Source organism: Triticum aestivum, chromosome 7D, assembly GCF_018294505.1.
Source record: "Triticum aestivum cultivar Chinese Spring chromosome 7D, IWGSC CS RefSeq v2.1, whole genome shotgun sequence".
Lineage (NCBI taxonomy): Eukaryota > Viridiplantae > Streptophyta > Magnoliopsida > Poales > Poaceae > Triticum > Triticum aestivum.
The window spans coordinates 16,644,932-16,654,262 of record NC_057814.1 but is presented as its reverse complement, the minus strand read 5'-3'; positions in this window follow the sequence as shown (position 1 = coordinate 16,654,262).

Here is a 9,331-nt window from a genome sequence, read left to right as displayed (position 1 = left end):
TATGAAGGGTAAATAGAAATTGGTAAATCACGTTGTGGTCATACGTAGGTAAGAAACGTTCTTGCTAGAAACCTACAAACCACGTAAAAACTTGCAACAACAATTAGAGGACGTCTAACTTGTTTTGCAGCAAGTGCTATGTGATGTGATATGGCCAGAAGATGTGATGAATGATATATGTGATGTATGAGATTGATCATATTCTTGTAATAGGAATCACGACTTGCATGTCGATGAGTATGACAACCGGCAGGAGCCATAGGAGTTGTCTTTATTATTTTGTATGACCTGCGTGTCATTGAATAACGCCATGTAAATTACTTTACTTTGTTGCTAAACGCGTTAGCCATAGAAGTAGAAGTAATCGTTGGCGTGATGACTTCATGAAGACACAATGATGGAGATCATGATGATGGAGATCATGGTGTCATGCCGGTGACGAAGATGATCATGGTGCCCCGAAGATGGAGATCAAAGGAGCATGATGATATTGGCCATATCATGTCACTATTTGATTGCATGTGATGTTTATCATGTTTTACATCTTATTTGCTTAGAACGACGGTAGTAAGTAAGATGATCCCTTATAATAATTTCAAGAAAGTGTTCACCCTAACTGTGCACCGTTGCGAAGGTTCGTTGTTTCGAAGCACCACGTGATGATCGGGTGTGATAGATTCTAAAGTTCGAATACAACGGGTGTTGACGAGCCTAGCATGTACAGACATGGCCTCGGAACACGGAGGACCGAAAGGTCGAGCATGAGTCGTATACAAAATACGATCAACATGGAGATGTTCACCGATCTTGACTAGTCCGTCTCACGTGATGATCGGACACGGCCTAGTTAAACGCGGATCATGTTTCACTTAGATGACGAGAGGGATGTCTATCTGAGTGGGAGTTCATTAAATAATTTGATTATATGAACTTAATTATCATGAACTTAGTCTAAAATCTTTACACTATGTCTTGTAGATCAAATGGCCAACGTTGTCCTCAATTTCAACGCGTTCCTAGAGAAAACCAAGCTGAAAGATGATGGCAGCAATTATACGGACTGGGTCCGGAACCTGAGGCTCCTCCTCATAGTAGCCAAGAAAGATTATGTCTTAGAAGCACCGCTAGGTGAAGCACCAATCCCAGAGAACCAAGACGTTATGAACGCTTGGCAATCACGTGCTGATGATTACTCCCTCGTTCAGTGCGGCATGCTTTACAGCTTAGAACCGGGTCTCCAAAAGCGTTTTGAGAAACATGGAGCATATGAGATGTTCGAGGAGCTGAAACTCGTTTTTCAAGCTCATGCCCGGGTCGAGAGATATGATGTCTCCGACAAGTTCTTCAGCTGTAAAATGGAGGAGAACAGTTCTGTTAGTGAGCACATACTCAGAATGTCTGGGTTACACAACCGCTTGTCTCAGCTGGGAGTTAATCTCCCGGATGACGCGGTCATTGACAGAATCCTTCAGTCGCTTCCACCAAGCTACAAGAGCTTCGTGATGAACTTCAATATGCAGGGGATGGAAAAGACCATCCCTGAGGTATATTCAATGCTGAAATCAGCGGAGGTGGAGATCAGAAAAGAACACCAAGTGTTGATGGTGAATAAAACCACTAAGTTCAAGAAGGGCAAGGGTAAGAAGAACTTCAAGAAGGACGGCAAGGGAGTTGCCGCGCCCGGTAAGCCAGTTGCCGGGAAGAAGTCAAAGAATGGACCCAAGCCCGAGACTGAGTGCTTTTATTGCAAGGGAAGTGGTCACTGGAAGCGGAACTGCCCCAAATATTTAGCGGACAAGAAGAAGGCCGGCAACACCCAAGGTATATGTGATATACAAGTAATTGATGTGTACCTTACCAGTACTCATAGTAGCTCCTGGGTATTTGATACCGGTGCGGTTGCTCATATTTGTAACTCAAAGTAGGAACTACGGAATAAACGGAGACTGGCAAAGGACGAGGTGACGATGCGCGTCGGGAATGGTTCCAAGGTCGATGTGATCGCCGTCGGCACGCTACCTCTGCATCTACCCACGGGATTAGTTTTAAACCTCAATAATTGTTATTTAGTGCCAGCTTTGAGCATGAACATTGTATCTGGATCTCGTTTAATTCGAGATGGCTACTCATTTAAATCCGAGAATAATGGTTGTTCTATTTATTTGAGAGAAATGTTTTATGGTCATGCCCCGCTGGTCAATGGTTTATTTTTGATGAATCTCGAATGTGATGTTACACATGTTCATAGTGTAAATACCAAAAGATGTAAAGTTGATAACGATAGTCCCACATACATGTGGCACTGCCGCCTTGGTCACATTGGTGTCAAGCGCATGAAGAAGCTCCATGCAGATGGACTTTTGGAGTCTCTTGATTATGAATCATTTGACACGTGCGAACCATGCCTCATGGGTAAGATGACCAAGACTCCGTTCTCCGGAACAATGGAGCGAGCGACCAACTTATTGGAAATCATACATACCGATGTGTGCGGTCCAATGAGTGTTGAGGCTCGCGAAGGATATCGTTATGTTCTCACTCTCACTGATGACTTAAGTAGATATGGGTATGTCTACCTGATGAAACACAAGTCTGAAACCTTTGAAAAGTTCAAAGAATTTCAGAGTGAGGTTGAGAATCAACGTGACAGGAGAATAAAATTCCTACGATCAGATTGTGGTGGAGAATATTTAAGTCATGAGTTTGGTGCACACTTAAGGAAATGTGGAATAGTTTCACAACTCACGCCGCCTGGAACACCTCAGAGAAATGGTGTGTCCGAATGTCGTAATCGCACTCTATTGGATATGGTGCGATCTATGATGTCTCTTACCGATTTACCGCTCTCATTTTGGGGTTATGCTTTAGAGACTGCCGCATTCACTTTAAATAGGGCTCCGTCGAAATCCGTTGAGACGACACCGTATGAATTATGGTTTGGGAAGAAACCTAAGCTGTCGTTTCTAAAAGTTTGGGGATGCGATGCTTATGTCAAGAAACTTCAACCTGAAAAGCTCGAACCCAAATCGGAAAAATGCGTCTTCATAGGATACCCTAAGGAAACTATTGGGTATACCTTCTACCTCAGATCCGAAGGCAAGATCTTCGTTGCCAAGTACGGGTCCTTCCTGGAGAAGGAGTTTCTCTCGAAAGAATTGAGTGGGAGGAAAGTGGAACTTGATGAGGTGATAGTCACCCCTTCCGAACCGGAAAGTAGCGCAGCGCGGGAAAATGTTCTTGTGGTGCCTACACCGACTGGGGAGGAAGTTAATGATGATGATCATGAAGCTTCGGATCAAGTTGCCACTGAACTTCGTACGTCCACAAGGACACGTTCCGCACCAGAGTGGTACGGCAACCCTGTCCTGGAAATCATGTTGTTAGACAACGGTGAACCTTCGAACTATGAAGAAGCGATGGCGGGCCCGGATTCCGACAAATGGCTAGAAGCCATGAAATCCGAGATAGGATCCATGTATGAAAACGAAGTATGGACTTTGACTGACTTGCCCGATGAGCGGTGAGCCATAGAAAACAAATGGATCTTTAAGAAGAAGACAGACGCGGATGGTAATGTGACCATCTATAAGGCTCGACTTGTCGCTAAGGGTTATCGACAAGTTCAAGGGGTTGACTACGATGAGACTTTCTCACCCGTAGCGAAGCTGAAGTCCGTCCGAATCATGTTAGCAACTGCCGCATACTATGATTATGAGATATGGCAGATGGACGTCAAAACGGCATTCCTTAACGGCTTCCTTAAGGAAGAATTGTATATGATGCAGCCGGAAGGTTTTGTCGATCCTAAGAATGCTAACAAAGTATGCAAGCTCCAGCGCTCAATCTATGGGCTGGTGCAAGCATCTCGGAGTTGGAACATTCGCTTTGATGAGATGATCAAAGCGTTTGGGTTTACACAGACTTATGGAGAAGCCTGTGTTTACAAGAAAGTGAGTGGGAGCTCTGTAGCATTTCTCTTATTATATGTGGATGACATATTATTGATGGGAAATGATATAGAATTCTTGGAAAGTGTTAAGGCCTATTTGAATAAGTGTTTTTCAATGAAGGACCTTGGAGAAGCTGCATATATATTAGGCATCAAGATCTATAGAGATAGATCAAGACACCTCATTGGTCTTTCACAGAGTACATACCTTGACAAGATATTGAAGAAGTTCAGTATGGATCAGTCCAAGAAGGGGTTCTTGCCTGTATTGCAAGGTGTGCAATTGAGCACGGCTCAATGCCCGACCACGGCAGAAGATATAGAAAAGATGAGTGTCATCCCCTATGCCTCGGCCATAGGGTCTATTATGTATGCCATGCTGTGTACCAGACCTGATGTAAACCTTGCCGTAAGTTTGGTAGGCAGATACCAAAGTAATCCCGGCATGGAACACTGGACAGCGGTCAAGAATATCCTGAAGTACCTGGGACTAAGGATATGTTTCTCGTTTATGGAGGTGATGAAGAGCTCGTCGTAAAGGGTTACGTCGACGCTAGCTTCGACACAGATCTGGATGACTCGAAGTCACAAACCGGATACGTGTATATTTTGAATGGAGGAGCAGTAAGCTGGTGCAGTTGCAAGCAAAGCGTCGTGGCGGGATCTACATGTAAAGCGGAGTACATGGCAGCCTCGGAGGCAGCACAGGAAGCAGTCTGGATGAAGGAGTTCATTACCGACCTAGGGGTGATTCCCAATGCGTCGGGCCCGATGACTCTCTTCTGTGACAACACTGGAGCCATTGCCCTTGCGAAGGAGCCCAGGTTTCACAGGAAGACCAGACATATCAAGCGTCGCTTCAACTCCATTCGTGAAAGTGTTCAAAATGGAGACATAGATATTTGTAAAGTACATACGGACCTGAATGTAGCACATCCGTTGACTAAACCTCTCCCTAGGGCAAAACATGATCAACACCAGGACGCAATGGGTGTTCGATTCATCACAATGTAACTAGATTATTGACTCTAGTGCAAGTGGGAGACTGTTGGAAATATGCCCTAGAGGCAATAATAAATGGTTATTATTATATTTCTTTGTTCATGGTAATTGTCTATTATTCATGCTATAATTGTATTGTCCGGAAATCGTAATACATGTGTGAACACATAGACCACAACGTGTCCCTAGTAAGCCTCTAGTTGACTAGCTCGTTGATCAACAGATAGTCATGGTTTCCTGACTATGGACATTGGATGTCATTGATAACGGGATCACATCATTAGGAGAATGATGTGATGGACAAGACCCAATCCTAAGCATAGCATAAAAGATCGTGTAGTTTCGTTTGCTAGAGCTTTTCCAATGTCAAGTATCTTTTCCTTAGACCATGAGATCGTGCAACTCCTGGATACCGTAGGAGTGCTTTGGGTGTGCCAAACGTCACAACGTAACTGGGTGACTATAAAGGTGCATTACGGGTATCTCCGAAAGTGTCTGTTGGGTTGGCACGGATCGAGACTGGGATTTGTCACTCCGTGTGACGGAGAGGTATCTCTGGGCCCACTCGGTAATGCATCATCATAATGAGCTCAATGTGACTAAAGCGTTAGTCACGGGATCATGCATTGCGGTACGAGTAAAGAGACTTGCCGGTAACGAGATTGAACAAGGTATTGGGATACCGACGATCGAATCTCGGGCAAGTAACATACCGATTGACAAAGGGAATTGCATACGGATTGATTGAATCCTCGACACCGTGGTTCATCTGATGATATCATCGTGGAACATGTGGGAGCCAACATGGGTATCCAGATCCCGCTGTTGGTTATTGACCGGAGAGGCGTCTCGGTCATGTCTGCATGTCTCCCGAACCCGTAGGGTCTACACACTTAAGGTCCGGTGACGCTAGGGTTGTAGAGATATATGTATGCGGAAACCCGAAAGTTGTTCGGAGTCCCGGATGAGATCCCGGACGTCACGAGAGGTTCCGGAATGGTCCGGAGGTGAAGAATTATATATAGGAAGTCCAGTTTTGGCCACCGGGAAAGTTTCGGGGGTTATCGGTATTGTACCGGGACCACCGGAAGGGTCCCGGGGGTCCACCGGGTGGGGCCACCTGTCCCGGAGGGCCCCGTGGGCTGAAAGTGGAGGGGAACCAGCCCCTAATGGGCTGGGGCGGAACCCTAGGGGGGGGAGTTTCCCCTTGCCTTGGGGGGCAAGGCAACCCCTTCCCCCTTGGCCGCCGCCCCCCCTTGGAGATCCCATCTCCAAGGGCTGCGCACCCCCCCTTGGGGGCCTATATAAAGGGGGGGGAGGGAGGGCAGCACACTACAGCCTTTGGCGCCTCCCTCCTCCCCTGCAACACCTCTCTCTCGCGCGCAGAAGCTCGGCGAAGCCTTGCCGGAGAGCCGCTACATCCACCACCACGCCGTCGTGCTGTTGGATCTCCATCAACCTCTCCTCCCCCCTTGCTGGATCAAGAAAGGAGGAGACGTCGCTGCACCGTACGTGTGTTGAACGCGGAGGTGCCGTCCGTTCGGCACTCGGTCATCGGTGATTTGGATCACGGCGAGTACGACTCCGTCATCCACGTTCATTGGAACGCTTCCGCTCGCGATCTACAAGGGTATGTAGATCCACTCCTTTCCCCTCGTTGCTAGTAGACTCCATAGATGCATCTTGGTGAGCGTAGGAAAATTTTAAAATTATGCTACGATTCCCAACAGTGGCATCATGAGCCAGGCCTATGCGTAGTTACTATGCACGAGTAGAACACAAAGAAGTTGTGGGCGTTGATGTTGCCAATTCTTCTTGCCGCTACTAGTCGTTTCTTGTTTCGGCGGCATTGTAGGATGAAGCGGCCCGGACCGACCTTACACGTACGCTTACGTGAGACAGGTTCCACCGACTGACATGCACTAGTTGCATAAGGTGGCTAGCGGGTGTCTGTCTCTCCTACTTTAGTCGGAACGGATTCGATGAAAAGGGTCCTTATGAAGGGTAAATAGAAATTGGCAAATCACATTGTGGTCATACGTAGGTAAGAAACGTTCTTGCTAGAAACCTACAAACCACGTAAAAACTTGCAACAACAATTAGAGGACGTCTAACTTGTTTTTGCAGCATGTGCTATGTGATGTGATATGGCCAGAAGATGTGATGAATGATATATGTGATGTATGAGATTGATCATATTCTTGTAATAGGAATCACGACTTGCATGTCGATGAGTATGACAACCGGCAGGAGCCATAGGAGTTGTCTTTATTATTTTGTATGACCTGCGTGTCATTAATAACGCCATGTAAATTACTTTACTTTGTTGCTAAACGCGTTAGCCATAGAAGTAGAAGTAATCGTTGGCGTGACGACTTCATGAAGACACAATGATGGAGATCATGATGATGGAGATCATGGTGTCATGCCGGTGACGAAGATGATCATGGTGCCCCGAAGATGGAGATCAAAGGAGCATGATGATATTGGCCATATCATGTCACTATTTGATTGCATGTGATGTTTATCATGTTTTTGCATCTTATTTGCTTAGAACGACGGTAGTAAGTAAGATGATCCCTTATAATAATTTCAAGAAAGTGTTCACCCTAACTGTGCACCGTTGCGAAGGTTCGTTGTTTCGAAGCACCACGTGATGATCGGGTGTGATAGATTCTAACGTTCGAATACAACGGGTGTTGACGAGCCTAGCATGTACAGACATGGCCTCGGAACACACGCAATACACTTAGGTTGACTTGACGAGCCTAGAATGTACAGACATGGCCTCGGAACACGGAGGACCGAAAGGTCGAGCATGAGTCGTATAGAAGATACGATCTGTTGGAAATATGCCCTAGAGGCAATAATAAATGGTTATTATTATATTTCTGTGTTCATGATAATAGTCTTTTATTCATGCTATAATTGTATTGTCCGGAAATCGTAATACATGTGTGAATACATAGACCACAACCTGTCCCTAGTAAGCCTCTAGTTGACTAGCTCGTTGATCAACAGATAGTCATGGTTTCCTGACTATGGACATAGGATGTCATTGATAACGGGATCACATCATTAGGAGAATGATGTGATGGACAAGACCCAACTTAAGCATAGCATAAAAGATCGTGTAGTTTCGTTTGCTAGAGCTTTTCCAATGTCAAGTATCTTTTCCTTAGACCATGAGATCGTGCAACTCCCGGATACCGTAGGAGTGCTTTGGGTGTGCCAAACGTCACAACGTAACTGGGTGACTATAAAGGTGCATTACGGGTATCTTCGAAAGTGTCTGTTGGGTTGGCACGGATCGAGACTGGGATTTGTCACTCCGTGTGACGGAGAGGTATCTCTGGGCCCACTCGGTAATGCATCATCATAATGAGCTCAATGTGACTAAGGCGTTAGTCACGGGATCATGCATTGCGGTACGAGTAAAGAGACTTGCCGGTAACGAGATTGAACAAGGTATTGGGATACCGACGATCGAATCTCGGGCAAGTAACATACCGATTGACAAAGGGAATTGCATACGGATTGATTGAATCCTCGACACCGTGGTTCATCCGATGAGATCATCGTGGAACATGTGGGAGCCAACATGGGTATCCAGATCCCGCTGTTGGTTATTGACCGGAGAGGCGTCTCGGTCATGTCTGCATGTCTCCCGAACCCGTAGGGTCTACACACTTAAGGTTCGGTGACGCTAGGGTTGTAGAGATATATGTATGCGGCAACCCGAAAGTTGTTCGGAGTCCCGGATGAGATCCCGGACGTCACGAGAGGTTCCGGAATGGTCCGGAGGTGAAGAATTATATATAGGAAGTCAAGTTTCGGCCACCGGGAAAGTTTCGGGGGTTACCGGTATTGTACCGGGACCACCGGAAGGGTCCCGGGGGTCCACCTGTCTCGGAGGGCCCCGTGGGCTGAAAGTGGAAGGGAACCAGCCCCTAGTGGTCTGGGGCGCCCCCTTGGGCCTCCCCCCCTGCGCCTAGGGTTGGGAACCCTAGGGGGGGAGCTTCCCCCTTGCCTTGGGGGGCAAGGCACCCCTTCCCCCCACTTGGCCGCCGCCCCCACCCCCTTTGGATCTGATCTCCAGGGCCGGCGCCCCCCCCGGGGGCCTATATAAAAGGGGGGGAGGGAGGGCAGGAACACAACAGCCTTGGGCGCCTCCCTCCTCCCCTGCAACACCTCTCTCTCTCACAGAAGCTCGGCGAAGCCCTGCCGGAGACCCGCTACATCCACCACGCCGTCGTGCTGTTGGATCTCCATCAACCTCTCCTTCCCCCTTGCTGGATCAAGAAGGAGGAGACGTCGCTGCACCGTACGTGTGTTGAACGCGGAGGCGCCGTCCGTTCGGCACTCGGTCATCGGTGATTT